This window comes from Dinoponera quadriceps, unplaced genomic scaffold (genome assembly GCF_001313825.1).
Source record: "Dinoponera quadriceps isolate SergipeBrazil2010 unplaced genomic scaffold, ASM131382v1 scaffold278, whole genome shotgun sequence".
NCBI classification, from domain to species: domain Eukaryota; kingdom Metazoa; phylum Arthropoda; class Insecta; order Hymenoptera; family Formicidae; genus Dinoponera; species Dinoponera quadriceps.
In genome coordinates, this window is record NW_014554664.1 from 90,738 (window position 1) to 112,013 (window position 21,276).

The 21,276-nt window shown below is 41.1% G+C and overlaps 2 protein-coding genes across 6 annotated transcripts in view; one reads left to right on the forward strand and one right to left on the reverse strand.

The window, feature by feature from the left end:
* Positions 1-21,276, reverse strand: part of LOC106740621 (arginine kinase) — a 34,868-nt gene that overhangs the window by 9,737 nt on the left and 3,855 nt on the right. The gene's annotated exons all lie outside the window — the stretch shown is intronic.
* LOC106740622 overlaps positions 1,866-21,276 on the forward strand; it is a 34,335-nt gene continuing 14,924 nt past the window's right edge. For 2 of the 4 annotated variants that reach the window (XR_001374107.1, XR_001374112.1), the window contains exon 1: positions 1,866-6,546. The gene's annotated coding sequence lies outside the window, so the exon portion shown is untranslated. The remainder of the gene's footprint in view (positions 6,547-21,276) is intronic. The other 2 variants (XR_001374108.1, XR_001374109.1) reach the window with 2 other exon arrangements.

The following is a 21,276-nucleotide window of genomic DNA, read 5'->3' on the forward strand; positions in this document are numbered from 1 at the left end:
GGGGGGGGGGGGGGGAGGACAGCGTCGGATAAAAATTCCGAAAGCGGCACCGGGTACCGGAACTTCCGACTTTTTTTTCTCTTCTCTTTTCTTCTTTTTTTTTTCTTTCAGAGCGAGAGCCGAGCGGATCCTCCAAGAGAGAAACGAGAATTCGCTCGCGGAAGCACCGGCGGCTCGCGCGAAACGTAACCCCCCCGCGCGCGCGTTCAACGACCGTGATTATCGAGCGAGCGGACTTTATCCCGGCGGGTCCGAAGTGCGCGCACACACCCTAAACTACAATTATCGAGTCGAAGCGCGACGAGAGCCGGCCGTGACGGCGAGTCACACGCGCCCTAATGGATCTATTAGATCTCCGCCGTCGTTGGTCGGTGCGAAAGATTCGCCGAAAGGGCCTCCCGCTGAGAGCTCCAAACGAGGAGTATCTGATTTGAGCTTCGCTCTTCGGAGGGGAGGGAGAGCAGCGCGAGGGGCATTTCCCGGCGGAAGACGAGACGACGCGCGCCGAGGAAAATGAACTGACGGAGCTTTTTATCATTCCGCGTCAAAATCGAACGTCACATCGCGTCGCCTAAATTTGGATCCCTCGGCGGCGATCCGACAATTGGTCCGTTCTCTTTTCAGAGCTACGCTCTGCTGGCGCAATAAATTGGAGCGAGATGAAATCTACCTGTCTCGCTCTAACTTATCGCATCAGTTCAGCGATGCGCAGTTAAAAGGAACAGACTAGATGTAGCGCGCTCGAAACGGAAGTCTCGCGCGATTTCTCGTTGAGCACATTGCCGAGACGAAAAATGTTGATTGACAGAAACACGCGCATTCGGGGAATTGCAACGCGTGACGAATGATTCTCCGAGAGGTGCATTTCCCTGTATCAACGTAATCTCGACGTGGTGAAATTCGCGTATTGACGGGGAAATGCGTGCAGAACTTTTTCCCAAACTGCGAGATCCGTCAGGACGCACTTTCTCGACACGTACCAATCTCACGATGCGAATCACTGCCCGAAAAGCCTCTCCGCATTAGCGAAGCGCCCCCTCCCTCGAAACTCCCCTCGAACGGTACAATTCGCTCCTCAGGTCTACGGTAAACTTTTCCGAAATCACCCGAACCAACGATAAACTCCGACGATGAACCCCGCACAGACCTGCCAGACCGCGCTCTCGCCGGGGATGCGGCGAAACTTTCGTCCTCGCGAGGAAGGACCAGCCGGAATCGGGGAAAATCGACTGTCTGTCGCGAGAGAGAGAAACAGAAAGAAAAAAAGAGAGAGACACACCGATCAAACCGAGCTACCACCACTTCACTGAACCCACTGGCGGCGAGAGATACGCGCGCGTCATTATATCTCGCGGGTCAAGGGAGACGACGAAGAGAGAAGCGTGATTCCCGTCGGCGACGAGCCGCGGGGGAGGAAAACTCGACCGGCCGGCGTCGCGTGGACGTGCCGTGAGGGTATATCGTCGACACCGGCGGCGACCGGGTGGGTCGCCGCGAGGGCGACGAGAAAGAGAGTGAAGGGGGGGGGGGGGAAAGAGAGAGAGAGAGAGAGAGCACACGGAAGGAAGCAGCACCACCTCTTCGGGGAGGAACGGTTCGTGTCCACACTCGGCGGCACCTATTCTTCCTCTTGTCCTTCTTCTTTCTTTTGTTCTTCCTGGCGGCCGAACTGATCGTGCGTACGGCGCGCCCTTCGGTGCTCGATGCGCGTGTATAAAATACACACGCGTGTACGAGCGCGTGACAATCGTTGGTGATTATGCGTGTATATATACGTCTGTCACTCACTCACTCACTCTCTCTCTCTCTCTCTTTCTCTGTGTATGTGTGTATGCGCGCGTGCGTATGTGTGTATATATATATACCTATTTGCGAAATATATAGATATATATGTACTACATCAGAGGAGTGTGCGTGTATGCGATGTGCGTGCGGTGGTGGTCGAACGGCGACTAATTTGTGTGTGACGCGGACATATATATATATATATAATATATGTGTATATATATATATATATATATATATATATATCTATATGTATCGAACTTTCCTTTTGAGCGCGCGCGGTTGAAAACGTGAAGAATTTTTGGTGGTGTGTGGTGTGAGATGTGAACACTACAGTCTCTACGCTATCACTAAGCAGGAGGCGCATTCTGCGTGCCGTGATCTCTCTCTCTCTCTCTCTCTTTCGCTTGCTCTCCATGGAGCTGCTCGTCCTCGTCCAACGCGCGCTTTCGCCCGCTTCAGAGCGTCTCACTCGCTCGCTCGCTCTCGGGGCTCGCTCCCTACTCTCCTCTTTTCAGGGTGGGGCACACCACCGCCGCCGCCGTCCAGCGGCACAGAAGGATACCCGGTCGATAGTACGCACCTACACCCACACCGCCACTGCCGCCGCCAGTGCCGGCGCACCGGTGCCGGCGGCGACCCTCTCGTCGCCGCTGCTGCGTGCGGGGCAACTCACACACACGTGCGTGAGTACGCGTGTACGTGTGTATATGTGTGTGTACGTGCTGCACCGGCGCGGGAACGGTGCCGGTGGTGGTGGCGATGACGAGGAGGAGGACGACGACGACGACAGTGATGGTGGAGGTGGAGGAAGTGGTGGTGGTGGTTGTTGCGCTCGCGATTTCGAACACGGCGCCGAATTTCCGGCGCTCACCAACTCCACGCACGTTCCCCGATTTGTCCGAGCGCATATCGCGACGTTAACCCTTCAGTCGGCTGCGAACGTCGTGCGCATGGGGCGACCGCCCGAAGGGGAAGCGGCTCGAGCAGGGGGACGACCCGAGGAGCCTAATACGGGCGATCCGCGCGAAAAAAACGAAAGTCGTTAACGAGTCAACAACGCGGGCGCTCTCGGGGAGGGACTGACCGGGGCAGTTATTATGGGATTATTACGGAAAGGCTCCCGGTGACTGCGGCAATTCCGTTATTCCGTAAAATGAAAGTACCTAAAGCCTGAACACTTTTGTTGTTTTGACCTTTAAATATGAATATTTAAACTTTCAATATAGAATAACGTATATATATATATATATATTCCGAGTGAAAGTTTAAATATTCCTATTTAAAGATCAAAACGATAAGAACGTCGAAAGTTTAGTAAGTGTCCAGACATTAGTACTTTTGCTTGCCTTAACCTTCTGCGATCTTAGGTCAAGTCACCTACCTTAACATTGCGACATCTCGATCTCATCGAGTTTAGAAGCAATGTTTTATTCATTGGTTGCGTTCAGCGAACACAACGATTGTACAACGGTTAAATAATTCATTAACGTAATTGGTTTAAATTTAGGGATCTAACAGTAGAGACCAATAATCAATGACTGTTCACTGATCGCTTTTTCCGCTAAACGCAGCAGGTGATATACATCCCGGATAAAAAATTTCTTGGAATCTAATTAAGATCGATTTCCCAAATAAATGATAGATTCTAGTTAGAAAATCTACGCAGATTTTGGTTAGAAGCGTAATGTTTCAAATATAAGATTTTAAGTAGAAAAAACAAACAGATCCTATTTGACCAACCCGAACGTTCTCCCAGATATTTTTTGGTTTCCATTTTACATTACGATTGAACGAAATGTACGAAGCATTATAGATATTTATATTTTGCAAGTACATACACACATACTACACGCACGTTCTATTAAAAACATAGGCTGCATTCCAAAATTCACTGCCAGTATTTCAAATTTATATTACGTGTATTACAGACTTTCAATATCGTCAGTAAATATCGGAACGCAACCATAATAATATTAAATATATAACTCTATTTGTTAACTTTTGATGTTCAAATTGTCATCCGATTCTAGTAATGACGCACGTGGCACAAAGTAAGCCTCAGCGTATAGCCAATCGGCATTGCGGAAAAGAGGCTTTGTCCTATGTTTGGGATAAGAATAGGAATTCCCTCGACAATTGGTAGTAGGTATGACTTATTCTGGAGTAACTCTGAGTATTCTAAATGGAATCTATGTTGTGTCTGAAAAAATCATGAGAATTTCCTACGCGGAATAATATATTCAATATAAATATATTATTGTAAATATATGTTGTGATATTAGTTAAATATTAAAATGTTGAAACGAAAACAAACTGCGCGATATTGCCGCGAAATAAATAAACTTCTGCAAATCTATTGAGAAGATCAGCTGAAAATAATTCGGGTCGCAAAGAGTTAAATGTTCTATTATATTATGGGGGGAGGGGGGGGGCCGAAATTAAACCGTTTAGAGGGTTCTTCGAGAATATAATTTTCTTTGGAAAATTATTAGAAAACTATTTAGAAAAGTTTCGATCGAAATAACTCCGTCTTCCCAGATAATGCAATAGGAATGTAGAGGATGGCACAAGTACTTCGATATGGATCTTTTTGAAACATAATTGCCCTGCTCGATAAGGTTTCCAATTAGGATAATTCTGTTATTTCTTATGTCCCATTGTGTGTCTGGGAAAAACGGAATTACACTCCGAAATCTTTCCGGATACCTTCATAATTGCCCTGACCTTTTTCCGACAAAAGCTCGGAAGGATCTCGCTCAATCGGATCCTGGTTCCTGGAAAGCCAGAGCTCTCACTCTGTAGTGATCGCGTTTCTAAAGATCACCTGTAAGGGCGGCCTGGTGTCAACTTGGCCAATTAAGCTGTATTGCGGCAGGAATAACGAAAAACGAATCGCAAAATGTTCCTGTTAGAACACAGGAGAAACACCTGCGTTCTAACAGGAGCCTTTTGCGATTTTCCAATATTCCTCTTTCACAATAAAAACATTAACAGAACACGCGAATAATGTGACCTTTAGGACTTCATTCTGGACGCATATTCAGACAAAAATGCTGCTGTATCAGCAGAATTGGTCAACAGCGCCATAATTGGAATGAATTTTCTTTATTCAACAGCAATATTATTGAAACTAATACTCGAGTTATTGAAGCAATATATAATACATTAGTTTCAATAATATAGCTATTAAATCGAAAAGATTTACTCCAATTATGGCGCTGTCGGTTAATTCCATTGATACAACAGCATTTTCTTTCTTCGCATAGCAAACGCTAAATATGCCTAATTCCAAGTTCACTTCTTGTATGAACACCACGTATATGACGTTACAGCTTAAGAATCAGAAAAGCATATTAGCGTTCGCTAAGCGTTCAAAGAATACGGCCCTCGGGTCGACTCGATCCGGTTTCCTCTTTCATCGGATACCTTTAAAGGTCTATTCATCAACAATGCAATCTCACGCGGTCCACCTTCCAATAATGTTGTTCGTGCGATTTTGAAACTTTCCCTCCTTATTTCTGCACACACTAAGAAAAAAATATATGTAAAAAATAAAAGAAATACTTTTTCGGTATTACCGCGCATTTATCGAAGCGCCGTTACGCTGCCGCCGGCGAGATTCACGCAGGTTCTACTGCTCGCCTTCAAAAGTCACACCAGCGTGACAGCGGCCGATAACCGTTGGCGAGCAAAAGTCACGTCAGCGTGACAGCGGCCCGCAAAGTGTTAATAACACATTTACTTATATTGATGTACATATTTTGATGCTGAAAACAATTTTGCTCGAATGAAAAAATGTGCATTTTCTTTAATATAGCTTCTCGTAAAAGCGATCGTTTATTCTTTTTAAATAAGAGAATTCAGAAAGAGATTTAATAATGTTATCGAATATGTTTGAATTTTTTAAATTCTTCTTTTCTCTTCATTTGTCTGTTATTACTGCCGGCAAGTTTTCCCCATCCCGGAGAATCGCCCGTCGCAAATTTTTACTTCCCATTTCCCACAAACTTCTTCGCGAAACGTCCGCGCGCGGGGCCGGCCTTCTTTTTCCGCTCTCGCGCAATGCTATCGATTTTACGCGCGCGCGTGCGAATGCGATTGCGCTAATATGCTCTCGCGATCACGTCACGCTCCAGTAGGTCGCTTTTAAATCGCCGAAATACCGGCTGCTGACATTTGTTTGAACATTAAGACTGCCAGCAAAAGTGAAAGACGCCGAGGTTAGTGTCGGTCACACCTCGCTGCCTACAAACCTACGCCGGCTGACTTCTCCAAATTTTCCACGTTCATAAGTCGATCACGATACGCGATGCGTGTCGAAAGCACGATACGAAAGGAAAAAGAAACGAAAAAAAAAATGAAGGAATTCGATCGTTCTGTTAAAAAATAACGAGGTAAACGGCGGGCAGACCTCGCTTTTGCTCTCTTTCTCTCTCTCTCTCTCTCTCTCTCTCTCTCTCTCTCTCTCTCTCTTCCCTCGTGTAGTTTGCACAAACGTGTCGCTCTTCGGAATTATTGTCGTTATTATTACAGCCGGAAGCGAGAAGCGGTGATTCAAAGGGCTCGTTACGCCTCCTCGTTCACCACTTCGTAGCCTCTTCAGTCTCGCAGAGGAGAAAGAGGACGAGGAACGTTCAAAAGAGTCGGGCAATGAAAAGGGCGGCCCAAAGTGCCAGCGAGAAACTGCGGCGCGTGCAGCACCACCGTCATGTGAATTTAACGCGACTTGCATACCCTGTCTGTTCACGACGTGACGAGGTGAGTCCACGATCAGGTAAAATTATTAAATGCAGTTCTGCGATCTCTCTCTCTCTCTCTCTCTCTCTCTCTGACCATCGTTTTGAGAGTGATGCTTCTTATCGACGCGCTGATTGCCATCTCGGCTATCGTGTTTCGCAGTGTCTCTCTGGAGCGCGATAACGTTATTATCGCGACACCGGATACTCGATATATGTGTACATGTGCGCGTATATATGCCTATGTAGCGAGCAACGATAACGAACGATGGCAAATCATGGATGTATCGTGCTTTTCTCGCCTTTCAACGATCACGATCGTGATCGCGGTGATAACGAGCCGAAAGTGATAACGAACTTCCGTCGCGACAACGATAAAAATGTAACCTGTGGCCTTGGTAGATTTAATCGAACTTCTTTCGAGTTTGCCGCGATCGCAATAGCGCGACGACTTACGCAATAAGATTTATATCATCTTGAGAGAGCGTCGTCGTCGGAGTCAATATTTAAGGCTCGCGATGCAACAATGACGTCCCGACATGGTGTAATATCATCGTCACGTTTCGTCGTATTTTATTCTGACAGGTAAAAAATTACGACCAAGAAATTTATTCAAGTCGCGATTATCCGAAAAAAAAAGTTCAATCAAGTTTATTTAATTAATTTTAATTCTGTCCGGTGAATTTTTAAGAATTCTAATTTTGTTTTGAGAAGTTTTCGTTACACTTAGAATTAGGTAAGACTACATAATAGTCTGTGAGTTACCAATATATGAACTAATGAATATATTTCTTTTTATTAAGTAAGAAAATTCGAGAAAATTTCTCGAACATCGATTTGGCGAGAAATTGTCACTTGCACACGCGGTGCGCCACGCGCGCGCTCGTGCGACTCGCAAGGCCGAAGAATGCTCTTCGGTATTGCACCCTCGAAGTCTCGGCCATTCCGAGTATCGCCACAGAACTTCGAACGAGCGTAGTAAAAAATAGTCACCTGTAACAACAGCGTGTGTAATCGATGGTCGAAAGTACGCGTGGTACGAGTAATCTCCGATTGCGTCGATAAAAGGGGAGAGATAAATGCCGCACGGCAACGCCACGCTAAATTCGGCCGCGGATTGCAATCGCTCTCTAGCTGTTATTTGTGTGATGCAAATCCCGCGAGAGCGACTGATTGCGACGTGACTGTTTGCCCATGGTATTAAGGGACTAACCATCGCGACGATGACGATCGTTACCACGTCGATCGCGCGTGCCACGCTCGTTTCGCGAACGGCAACGGCGGACGACGAGTCGCGCGGAACGTTCGATCCAGAAACTAAGAGGAGCCTTGGCAGAATGGCTGATTTGTCATTTTAAGACAATGTTTTTTTTGCACCAAATTTTCGCCTAAATTATATCATTTTTTTATTTGTTTCTTATACCAGAGGTTTGTTATCAATCACAAACAGAACAACTTTTTAGTTTAAGACTTCAGACACAAGATAGTTATCGTCACTAAAAGATTTCAAGCATAAAAGGTTGTTTCGAAATGATAAGTCAGACATTCTAAGGCTCTAGAAGCAACTTCGACGAAAAATTTCCGTTAAATTTGACGATTGAGATAGATATACGCGACCGAGTTGTCAACAGCAATTTCTACTTATGTAATGTTATTACGATAAGATAAGAACAGAAATATTTAAATTTTGCGTATGTCAGCGAAACAGAGAAATAACACTCGACTGATACAGCAATTTTTAATATAAGTTAATAAGCAGAGAAGAATTTTTTATTTCAATAACAAAAGCTGTCTTTTATTTTTAACGTTGGTAATTCTGCGGACAGAGTTAAACGTCGATTAGTTTCAGTAATCAGAATTTGACGAAAATCGCCCTTGTACAAATGGACTGGACTGGACGTTTCCACAAAAAACCGTGAAGAGTAGAAAAAGATAGCCGTTTATGCCACAGGTAGTCCCCGTCTCTGTTTTTATATATAACTTGACTGCTATTGAAGGAATACAACGGAGAGAAAAGACACGACGAGGAACTTCACCCTCTTAATATTTATACCTGGTTAATTTTAACTTGGTAAGAGATATTGATAAGGAGAAATTTATCAGCTGATCACCACTCTTGTTGACGGCACGTTAAGTCCTACGTAGGAGAAAGTTAAAAGCAATGTGATATTATATCTGTAACTTACAACATGAAGATAAGGAAGACGTTTCTTTTTATGGATATGTACCTTCGCTGCAACAAATTTTAAATTGTACGTCAACCCATCCCCTCTTTTTCTCTCGTGTTAACGAAGATACCTACGGATGGTGGAAGACAGCGGAAGATACGTTATCCTTCAATGTCATATTCACAATTTTTATGAGGTGTAGTCTATATTCTAAAAATTTTCTCGGGTAAAATTCCATTCGAGGAGCAGAATGACAGTCGAGTTACTCCAAGTCGAGCGAATTATACAGAGAGAAACTCGTATAAATTCTGTACTTTGAATTGTCGATTGAATATTTCTATTCAAAATTGAAAAGTGTGAATTTAATGTGCTCCACTGTCAGAGGAACGAGTCTACTCTAATCGATTGAAACATCCACTTGTATGTATAAATTAACATGCTCTACAATTTGAGTTAACATGTTAACAATGATCGTATTGATTTTCCCTGGTTACACAGAAGCTTAACAAAAGCTGACAATTGAATTACATCGAAAATATGGTAAATAATACAGTGATTTGAAACTTATGTATCTATCGATTCGTTCCATATCGCAGGGCTACCACCCAGTCACCGGCAAACAGTGAAATAGTGACTGCTTGTTAGCAAAATATGGGTGATAAAAAGTAAGGACATCAAAATAGTGACCGAAAGTAACACTTTTTTTTGTCAAATTCTGCGAGTAACTTAGGCCTTTTGAGCAAAAAATAATACTTACTCTTCCTAAGTTTATCTTTGGATAATTTAACATTTGGCGAGTTCTTTTCATAGTACGATTTGGAAGTTTATAAGGTAAAACCAAAGATATGAACGATATAAGTACGCTTTCGGAACAATCGGCAGTAGACGAGACAGCAAAAATAAATATAGAACATCTATTTTACAAATTTAACAGCAGCTCAGGCTCACCCATTTTGGACGAAAGTGAATTTTTTTAGCGATTTTTCAAGAAAAAGTAGCAAAAGATGATTTAAATGACAGTACTGATATCGGCTCTTTATCGGCCGTGAAAAAATTTGTCAACTGGCGTTGATTATACTTTCCATGTAACATAATGAGATTTGCGATACTGAGTGACAGTATCTTCACTATCGCTTCGACTGAATTTCCACTTTATTCTTTCTCGAATGAGATTTTATTCCAAAAAATTTAGAAGAAATAAGAAGTACACGAGAAAGTCCATAGTCGAATCCTTACAACAACGTGTAGATATTCTCCCCGAACATCTTAGAGTAAAATCTCACTCCGAGTAAACGAGTAAAAATTTACTCGAGGCGATAGGTAGAAAAATACGGCCACTTGCAAGAGTGAATGTCTCACTTGCTCCAAATAAGTTTGTTCCTGTGACGATGGGATACATAAAATGCACGTATATAAAATGTATACATAACATATATGCATAAAATACATAAGATTTGGAAGATATATAATATTCATATAATTCATTATATAATAATATTTATTTAATTATATCTTGTAATTTACTTATAATTAATAACTCAGTTTATTTTGTATTTTTCACTTCTTTTTTAATTGTGATATTTCCTGTAAATAACTAAATAATTCATAAGACGCATGAGATTTACTCTTCAATTTCGCGTGAAGATATCCACTCGACGATTCCGAGTGAAAGATTTACACCTGTGCGAGTGAGAAATCACTCGAACTCGAGTGGATCGGCTGTCACTCTGCTCCTCGTCCAGTGGAATTCCACTCCGAGAAATTTGGCGAGTACGTTTCGCTGGGCGAAAAAACAAACTCGCGATACACTTAGATCTCCATGTCGCTTATTCGCGATCCGATCCGTGGAGAGAAGTAAATCGCCGGAACGTCCACGCGTCTGCCTAACGCGTAGCCGGCAAATGGAAGAAGAAGATTACGCATTATGTATGCAGACAGTGACGCAGGATAATTCGCACGTTTAACGCACCGATGTATGTAATACATACTCGGGATCGCTCCGTGGCTATTTTCGTCGCACCGCTAACTCCGCTCGTTAGGACCTACGCCTTCCCCCCTCTCCCTTCTCTTTATCACGCTCTCTTCGATCCATATTTTCTGCTTCAATTTCACTTTTATCGCTGAAATAGTTTTTATCAGCGCGTAAAAATAGAGACAATACGATGTCTCCTTCTCCCCTCCCACGCGATTGCGGAGTAACAAGCGTGAAAATATCCGACGTAACGGAAACGTTTGATTTGGAGCGTCTCTCCCTTATATTCTCCCCTTTCCTTATTTATCTCGCTCTTAGGGCTCAAACACAGTGAAAAGAATAAAGAACAAGGGAATAAATTTCGACATATGAACAACCAAAGTTCAATCCAAATATAAAGGAGTAGAAAATGAGGATTAGGAACACTATCGAAATTTTATTCCATATTAACTTGTGTGCTTATAGTTCACTTAGTAGTTGACTAAAAGTTCACCTTCAAAATATTTTTAATAATCACCCACATACAAATGAAAATCAAGTAGAATAAATCGATAGTCATCAAAATAGTAATAAACGTGTTAATGATGGCAGTAGAAGTTTATTGGAAAATAGTAAAAGTGACGATCTCGTTTTAAATCGTTCCCATATACATCCCATTTTCTATTCCTTTTGTCGTATTTCAAACTATAGCTTATTCCCAATAATCTCACTCTTAATTCCCTACATTTAATTCCTCGTTTCTTATTTCTTTCATCGTGTCTGAGCTCTTAGTTCTCAGCTACAAATACATCGCGGATATTAATGCGGGTGTTACCGCGAAAAATGCGGGGCTGTTAAGGACGTTTCGTTTAACGAGCGAGGAACGATACGGAGATGTAATTTCGCGCTGAGTTCTGCGCGACGCCGCCCGCCTTCTCGTCGCCGTCGCGTACGGTCGGTCGATTCGACTGTCGCGGAAGCGCAGGCGGAATTTGCAATAATAATTCAGCTCCATTCCTTCGCTCGCGAAATTAAGTGGAGCTGGCCGCTGAAACGGTCGCATCCGGCGGCCGGACTCTGCACGTAACTGTTCTCGCTGTCGCGACCGCGTCGTCGCACCGTGCCCGCCGCGTGCGAACATTATATTATATAATATGTATGCATACGTGCCATTCGCAGACGTTACGTGCAGGGGCGCCGGTAATGACGGTATCAATCGCTTGCGCGAACGGGGCGGGCCCTCGTGCATAAATAAATCGAGATTGAGGAATATTACTCCCTCTTCCTTCTCGCTTTTCTTTTTGAATAAGAGTCTCAATGTTTCTCTAAGTGTTTCATTAAAAAGTTCTCTTTTTCCTAGCACATGGACGTTAGCGTCTTATTTTTAATTTAAACTTCCGAATTACATTTGGGAGTTTAATGGAAGAGGATGGTATGATATTAAAGATTAATATACGCGGACATTAAACAGAAGTATCAGAATTATTGAATATCTCGTGAAAATATGAAAACATAATCGTGAACGTTCACAGTTTATAGTAACATTCCAGCATGGATACACGACATTTTAACGCAAATAGGTTGGTTGAAGAAAGACGCTTTGACATTGGAATAATTAACTCTTGTACGTGTAGGCGCTTAATGGAGACAATCTCGACCAGAAGTTTTCGCTGGCAAACGAAAGAAGATTGATTGATTGCGATCTTTTCAAGTGTAATTGAATCTTTCTCTTTGTTAAGGGGCTACACAACCATGCCGACATCTTCAACCATCCCGCCTTCTCCTCTTTTATGTTCTTATATTTATTTCTATATATACCTATATTTTCTACATTATGTTTATATATATTTATATCCATATTTTATATTTATAAAATATTTATATAATCATCTATTATATACTATATATCTATATATTTTCTCCTTTAAAGTTACGACAGAAAGATCGTTACACGATTTTTCTTGATGTGCTTCAAGAAAAAAAGAAAAGAGAAAAGATCGTGAGAAAGATCACATGCTTCTCTTCAGCTCTTTTTAAATTCATCGAGTCGAAGAATCGCAATCTCTTGCCACCGACTATACTGAAAATACCGAGACCACTTAAGAAGAAAAACTAATATCACGAGCGAACCCGAAGAGTCTTCCACATTCGCGCGGTTTGTCCATAGATTCGCAAGACCGCAATTCGTGATGTAGAACATGCATATACTTCTAATTGTTTGAAGGAAAAAGAGAGAGAGAGAGAGAAAAGCGGTTTTCTTCTTCTCGCACCTCTATCAGCGCGCGGCTCGTTCTTATTTTTAGACTCCCACCTCCGCGATATTGCGCTCGTTCGTGTTACGCAATTGGCATGTACGTACTGTTCAAGAGGAGAGAGGAGGGCCGCGGTCTCCTCTCTCACACTTTCAAGGTTGGGTGCGAGAGAGGGAAAAGCAGATCGGTCTCTCAACCACGAGATGTGCGCGACACCGTCTCTCTCCACGAACTCCCTCACCGTGCGGACGATTGCGCGCTAGCGAAAAATTAATTGCGCGATCAATACGAGAAAGCTTAAATGCGGCGAAGCGATCGTGACGTGACGTTGCTAACCACGGTTAATTCGATTTGCTTGCCCCCGTCTGCAGGTTGTACCCAGGTGGGATATACGCGGCGCTCTTTCCTCGACATTCGCGTCGAGTCAGAGATCTGGAAATCCCGACGGAATTTCTATCTTGTGATAAGATTGGACAAAATAAGAATTAATACTTTAGTTACTAATGTGTTCATCGGTGTAAAAAATAGAAGAAAATATCTCTGGCTTCTCGGTTCAAAGTACGTCACTTTTACGATCAATTCGTGTGGTTCCTCGAAGAAAAAATTTGTCCATGTTCATATAGCTGGACACAATGCCTGCTTGCAAATTTTAGTTGGATGCTCCAATATATTTAAATATCTTACATTGTCAACTAATTACAAACTTCTACTCTGAGACTATGTTCCTAACTTTAAGTTCTAGAAAAGCGTAGTGATTTAAAAAAAAAAGGAAAACTCCAACTTTTAACGTGATACATACATACATAGGAAAACTCCAACTTTTAACGTGATACATACATACATATATATATGTATATATTAAAAAAATACAAAATAAAATAATATCTTGATGATATGAGAAACAAAGAGTGGAAAGAGGGAAGGCGAGTTCGTAAAAATGATCTACGTTACGGAGACGCGCGCATGAACGTATTTAATATTCCAGGGTTAACTAATACCCGATTTCACACAACTAGCATCAATTAAACCTTAACTTGAATTCAAGCTCTCTTGAGACCCAAGACTTCAATTCAGGTTAAGGTTCAATCGACGTCGGCAAAATTCAGCATTAACGATTAACTATTAGCTCCGTTAATATAATTAAATGCCTAAAGATAAACGGTCTGGTTCTCGAGATGGTATTTTCACAAGTAAGCCAATAAATAAGAAACCGCAAAAAAAAAGTAATACTGGAGGTCCATGTGAACGTCACGCGTGCAGGCGATAAATTGCAATCTCTCGAGACATCCTACCAGTCGCGGGCTCGCGTGAACGACATGACAGCAGCAGCTTCTCAGAGGTGTGAGGAAGGAGAGCGGGCATCCTCTCCCGGGAAACTTGGATCCCGCCAGGAATGCATCTATTGATCCGCGCGCGCAGCTCGCGCACGGCTCTGCAGCATCGCGCTATCTATCGACGACTCGCCGGAACTCAGAGAGCGCGCAACTCGCTCGCTCGCTCCCTCGTTCGGTAAATATCCCTAACCAGCCCAATGGCCGGCCTCCTAATCGATAATCCACGTGCGTGAGGAAAGTGGTTGGCAGACGTAGTGCCTGTATTATGCAATACAGAGAATCGCGGCGCTCTAAGTCCGGTACGCGCAAGTGAAAACTGACCGTAGTTATAAATTAAGATTGTAAACAGAGAAAGAGGGGGGGGGGGGAAAGCTTCTCCGTTCCCATCGCAGGCACACATTTATCTCCGAATGAACGCGTTTAACCCCTCCCCCCCGTCGAAGTTCGCCGCACTTCGACGAGATCAATCGAGAGCCGTGGTGTTATAAAATAAGATGAAGCCGCGCGAGCGTCTAAATATTGCATCCTCAAGAGTTCTGCGAATAGTTATTTCTGCGACGCGCAAAATGCGAACTTGTCTCGGACTAATCATAAAATAAATTAAATTTCATTAAGAGACATTTTGTATATTAAAATCGAGAGATATTAAGATTCCTGGTTTCTCATCTGTCATTTTGATTGATACGCCAGGAGCGATAAAATTCTCATAAAGTACATTGAGACAAAATGGCTTTCCTGTAAATTATTCGGAAAAATGCTCCTTCCAATGATAAGTGAATAACTGTATTATTAACGACATCAGTTAAAAGGCAACGCGTAATGAAATCATATACGGAGAAAATATTGTAGTAGAAATTATAAGTTTGTAATGCTGGATTATGCTGGAATTATTATCAAAATGATGTTATATGAAATTAATATAATCTTTATATGAAATTATTATAAATCTTTTTGGTGTATATACATAACATACATCACTACAGATTACAACACACATTATAATTTTATTCATAATTCCGGTATGATCCAGCATTACAAAATTTTATAGTAATTTTTATCACAATATTTTCTCCTTGTGTAGTTAAGAGTTCGTATGCAACGTTAATTTTATAGCTATATTTTATTATAGGGCTATATTCTATTGATTATTAAAACGAAAGAAAAGTTTTCGAGATACTTGACAATTCACTCAATCAATCGCGTTATTTTATAAACATACTTATTTGAACATACTTATTTGAACATACTTATTTTGCAAGAACTTTGTGCATATATTTTTTCGCTTCTGACGTCAATAGTCAAAATAGCCACGGAGAGAAGATAGGAGCTTTAATGTTCAATCAAAAATAAATTTAAACGCTGTTTTTCGTGCGTCGAGAGGCCAAATTTCGTGTATACATATATATGTCAATATTGTTCAACTCTTCAGTCAAACATTTCGGTCCTCCAGCGTCATACCATTATCGAGGTTGACAAAAACCCGATAACACAGGGAGATTACGCAATTGACGGGCGCATGAGCGAGCGAGAAAAAAAAGGAGAGAAAGAGATGAAACCTTCTTTATCTATTTTTAAAATCAATGTGGGATCGCCTAGCGGCTTTCGAATCACTCGAAATCACCTCACGAGCGCGAGCGCTATAGTTGTGTAATGTCAAGGCCGCACTCTGTGCGTAAAAAGGCTTATAGGTTTAAAGACGGATATCGTTATAAATAATTCCGCAGACTCTACAGTCTGGCTGTGTTTTACAGTCTCTAATTTTTTTCCCGGGGATGCCCCTTTCGGCTTATGCGCCATACGGCAGCGCGCGCTTATCGATAACGCCAAGGTGACGATTCTGCCTGTCATATCGACGACACTAGCTACATCCACGGCAGGGAAGGTAGTGATTACTGTCTGTAATTAGAATATACTCAGAATTGATAAGAAAATGTTTCGAAAGGAAAAAAACGAAATATTATATTTTCTTATTTTAAATGTTTTTTTGAAATTTTGAACACATTTTAAAGAAGTACGAAAAACCATATTTAAAGAGTAAAAAAATTTACGCCATAAAAAGAAGCATAGATACTATAATTTCTATAAAACCGACAGAAATTAAGGAATACATGTTTTTTATCGTTAAATCAAATCGATCGTATTAATCATTTTTACACTCCAGTTCCCTTCATTAAACATTTCTTTAGAAAACACGTCCCAAATATCTGTTTAAAACATGTTAAAAAGAATGTTAGAGTAAGTCTAATGTTTGAAATATATTCAGAAGCTTTATCCTGGGGGGAAAAAAAATATTTGAAACGTAATAACGCCGAGTATACTTTCGGATCCTTCATCGATTCGAGAGTGTATACCAATTGGAGACGATAATCATCAAAAGCCAACTTCTGCCGCACGCCATTGTGATTACCGCACGCGAGCGATCATCTCGAATTTGACCAACAAAACGAGCCGCCGTCACGCTGTTCGCTTCCACAAAAAATCTCAGGTGCGTCATTGAAAATCATATTCGACCTGTTGACATCGCGTGCGCACGCGCGAGCACGATGTTTCCGTTATACGGTGCTAATAATAAACGTGTGATATTCATCGCACCTAATTTTATGGGTTGGAAAACCAAGCGCGGCGAACGGAGCCGTCGACAGGTGTTTGCCCTTAAAGTGCTTTATCGCGTGTTGCATCGACGCGGGGGCGTTTGAAGACGCGCTCTCGCGCGACGGTTTTAATGGCGCACGCGAGAGAGACAGAAACTATGAATAAACGACGTAAATAGATAGCGCGCGAGTATTAAAAACGCTATTTTTGCACGATACCACCGCAACGTTTCACAAGCAAACTACACATGTTTTACGTCTATGTGTAAAAAAAAAAACCTCATAAAGTACATTGATACGAAGATCACAAAAAAATGAAAAAGATCGCTCCCTCTCTCTCTCTTTCTCAACAAAGGTTATCTTTCTTTCTCCTAAGGAGTGAACAGTATCGCGCGAAATGTCATACGGAGCGCGTTTAAATCGTGACTGATAACGCGACACACACGCATATATATAACATATATGTACACACACACACACACACGGGATGTTGCCGTACCGAGAGAGCGACACACGCTAATGTTAATTCCCCGATTAAGAATTCGGCGACAGTTGTCGAAGTCGCGTGACCGACGTCGTTGTGTGGTACACGTACTTACAAATCGAATTTCTTCCTTCCCTTTCCTTCTCTCTTTTTTTTTCGTCCTAAGCTTTACGTCGGAAAAGCCGCTCGACCGACGCACGAACGTCACAGAATGCGGTGTACATTATGAACGTCGGTGACACACGAGTAGGCGAACGCCACATCTGGCATTAAAGAATCGAGAAACACGTCACTCTCTCGATAATGCGCCTGCGGCTCTCGACGCTTAACACATGTGGCGCGCATACATGCGAGGGAAGGGCAGGTGAACGATGCTGCCGTTGCGCGTTTATGGAACAACGGGATGGGAAGGAAGAGCAAGGGAAGTCAGGGGGAGGAAATTATCAGGTGCTCTCTCTCTCTCTCTCTCTCTCTCTCTCTCTCTCTCTCTCTCTCTCTCGCTCGCTCGCTCGCTATTGAACGAAGAAACAAATCCGACACGTTCGATTTTTGCAATGTCGATAAAATTACATACCGTTTGGAGATTATCGAGTTATTCACGAATGAATAAAATTCATCGCGAATGTCTTATATTCGCTCTGTCGATGAAGGACAAAAATCGGTCTCGGAATTTTACGTAGTGTAATCTCGATGAAATCCCATTCGAAACGAATGAAAATTCACTCAATGCCACTCAGATAGACTTTCATGATTACCACGACGGGGAAAAGTCGATGACGGAAGTTTTGTATTTTTTTTATTACGTTTATAAAGTAAATATACTATATTGAATGAAGACTTCTGGTCTGTAGTTGTCTTGTTTGATGAGGTCGGAAATGAGAAAACGCATGTCAAAATTCTTGCGGAATATATTGAAATAAAAGGAAATGTCCATAAAATGACACTTATGATTGATTGAGCACATTTGTAAAGTATTTCGGAAACTTTCTTTTAGCTCTAACAAACAATAAATAACCATAAAATTGATGTGACACGCAATCTTCTTTTTTAGCCCATCTTTTCTCGTTTTATCACGTTAATTTCAGTTACTTATTGATTGTTAATTAAAAGTAAAGTATTAAATCGATTGATTGTCAAGTAAAAGTTAATTATTAAATTTATTGATTGTTAAGTAAAAGGAAATTCTGCCGAACAAATACGCTCAATCGATCACAAGTTTTTATGGATATATTACCTACTTGAAAGTTTTCGCAAGAACTTTGGGCATATGTTCTCTTCTAGCATTATTAATCAAGATGGCTGTGGCAAGGAAACACAAGAGCTTTAATCATTAAATTAATGCCATAGAATAATGTAAATTTTCTGTCATATTGATGTGACACATATTGACGCAGTGACAAATTTACTAGAAGTTACTCAGATTTGCATATTACATTTTACATGAGATATTGTTTTGAGCGGCTCGGCCGTTACTCTATTTTTCGAGTGAAATTAAACCCCAAGAAATTTAGGGAACACGATATATACGCGTTCGATCACGAATGATTTGATTTAATTACTGTTACATCGTCCAGCGAGCGACATTCGGTGTGTATCGCGATATTTGAAACGAAATCGAAGCGATATTTTTCTATTTTTTTTCGGCTTCGTATGCCAACGTTGAAAACGGAGACCAGTCGTGACGACTTTCGAGTATATATTTTGTACATATATTAACAGGGTGATGGTGCTAGTAATAATGATAGTAGTATTAGTAACAATGCGTCGCGTGTCGTTAATCGAATAGTCGCTCACAATAGAGTTTCGTGTACGCAACGCTACGACGTTTATAAGTCTCGCGTAGAATTACTTCAAGGAACGCGTGGCCGATCGATGAGCGAGATCGATCTGTGCTGGTCGGCCAACGGTCATTCTTGGTACCATAGAGAGAGACGACAATGACGCGTGACGTGTCGAGGATTGAAGTTCGCAGAATTGAACGATCGAACTTTTGCGTACCAAGGGCGCCGTAGCGGCGCGCATATTCAAAATATCTTATATTCTCCAAATTTCACAAAGTGAAATCTCACTTAAAACGAGTGAGATTTCCGCTCGGAATCACAAGAGGGCACTGAGAAACCCATTTATTTGAATCAATTAAATTTTTATTTGACCATGGGCAAACAAATTTTTTGGTTGTAATAACCAAAATTTGGTCGTCTAAACCGAAAGTTAGGTTCTTTGAAACCTCTGAAACTTCAAAGAACCAAACTTTCGGTTTAGACGACCAAATTTTGGTTATTACAACCAAAAAATTTGTTTGCCCATGGTCAAATAAAAATTTAATTGATTCAAATAAATGGGTTTCTCAGTGCCCTCNTTCATCCAAACTTAGAATGGATTCTTAATACGAATGCACGTTTTCATCGATTCGCTTTTCGATTTTGAATGATAACATTTACTCGATGTGATTTAAGATGAAAAGTTTACTCTTATTTAAGTGAGGAGTCAGAATTTATTCGATTGTTATTTCACTCTTGGAATACCTTGGTGTGAAATCGCATTCAGACCGAGCAAAAATTTATATGAAGTGATAATAATAAAATAAAAAGAGTGATAATAAAGTGAAAATATCGCTGCCCAGAATTACAAGAGAGAATATTTAAGTCAAATGTAGGACGGACACTTATATATACATATATTAATATATTTATACCAGTAAATATTTCATAGTGCGTAAAGTATACCAGCAACGTTGGAATATGATAAAATCATTCTTCAATCTCGAATAGAAATATTCATTTGACGATTCTGAGTGGAGAATTCACTTCACATGAGTGAAAAGTTACTCGTCTTCGTGTGACTCGGCTGTGGAATTTCACTCGAAGAAACTTGAAAGAGTATAAGACGCGAAAAATGCTGCGGCGGTGCCTCAGAGATTTTAAATTTAAGTCGAAAATAGCTATGTATCCCTTTATGCATAAGTTTTATAAAAATTGTCTTTAAATTTTTATACATATATATTAGCTAATTTATAAAACTTAAAAGGGACCGTCGTCGCAGTGTTTTAAGTTTTATAAACAATTATGGGTAACACCGCTACGGTATACTTGAAACGTAGAAGGTCAACGATATTTTTCTCTCAAACTCCTGATAATTTCATTCAAAATTTGATCTACGTTGACGATAAGGAGCGCCAATGTCGCATTTTATTTTCGACTGACACAAATCCGATTCTACTTTTAGCGCTCATAGCAATACGCATTGACATTGGTCGTTCCGCTTTCAAGGTGTAACGCGTATACAGGGTGTCGCGTAACTCGGCGAAATCAGAGGGGAGAGGATCGGGTCGAGAGACTGCCAACCATCAATTTCCGTTCGGAATTACCAAACCCATAATATGCACACATGCGCGCTCGGACGAATCTCCGGTCGCTCGGTTTAACGAAGTCGCATGATTAAGAAACCGCATACCAGCGCGATCATCCACCGTAGAAAAGTTGCATCATATAACGCGACTTATTAGAATCGCCGGTGAGTCGCCGGAAGTGACCGCGTGTACCGCCGCGAATCATCGTGTCAGATCGGATCGAATCTCAGAATTTTCCGCTCGCGTGAGCACCATTCATCTTCAATTGAATACCACGTGACCGCGACTTCTTACACCCCTCTTACCAATTTTACAATACATATTGTTAATACATGTATTTATTAACGAGCAATTTTATGAAATCACTCCGTTTTTAATAAAAATAAAACTGAATAACTAGTTTAAAAAAATATTTTTTTTAATTATATATTTATACATATATATTTAACTGTACGTATATAATTTATACATAATTAATGTATAAATATATATAATTACATAATATATTTTTTATTTTATCTTATGAATGGATTAAATTTATATATATATATATATATATATATAATATATATATATATATATATATTGTTTTATCTTATGAATGGATTAAATTTATATATATA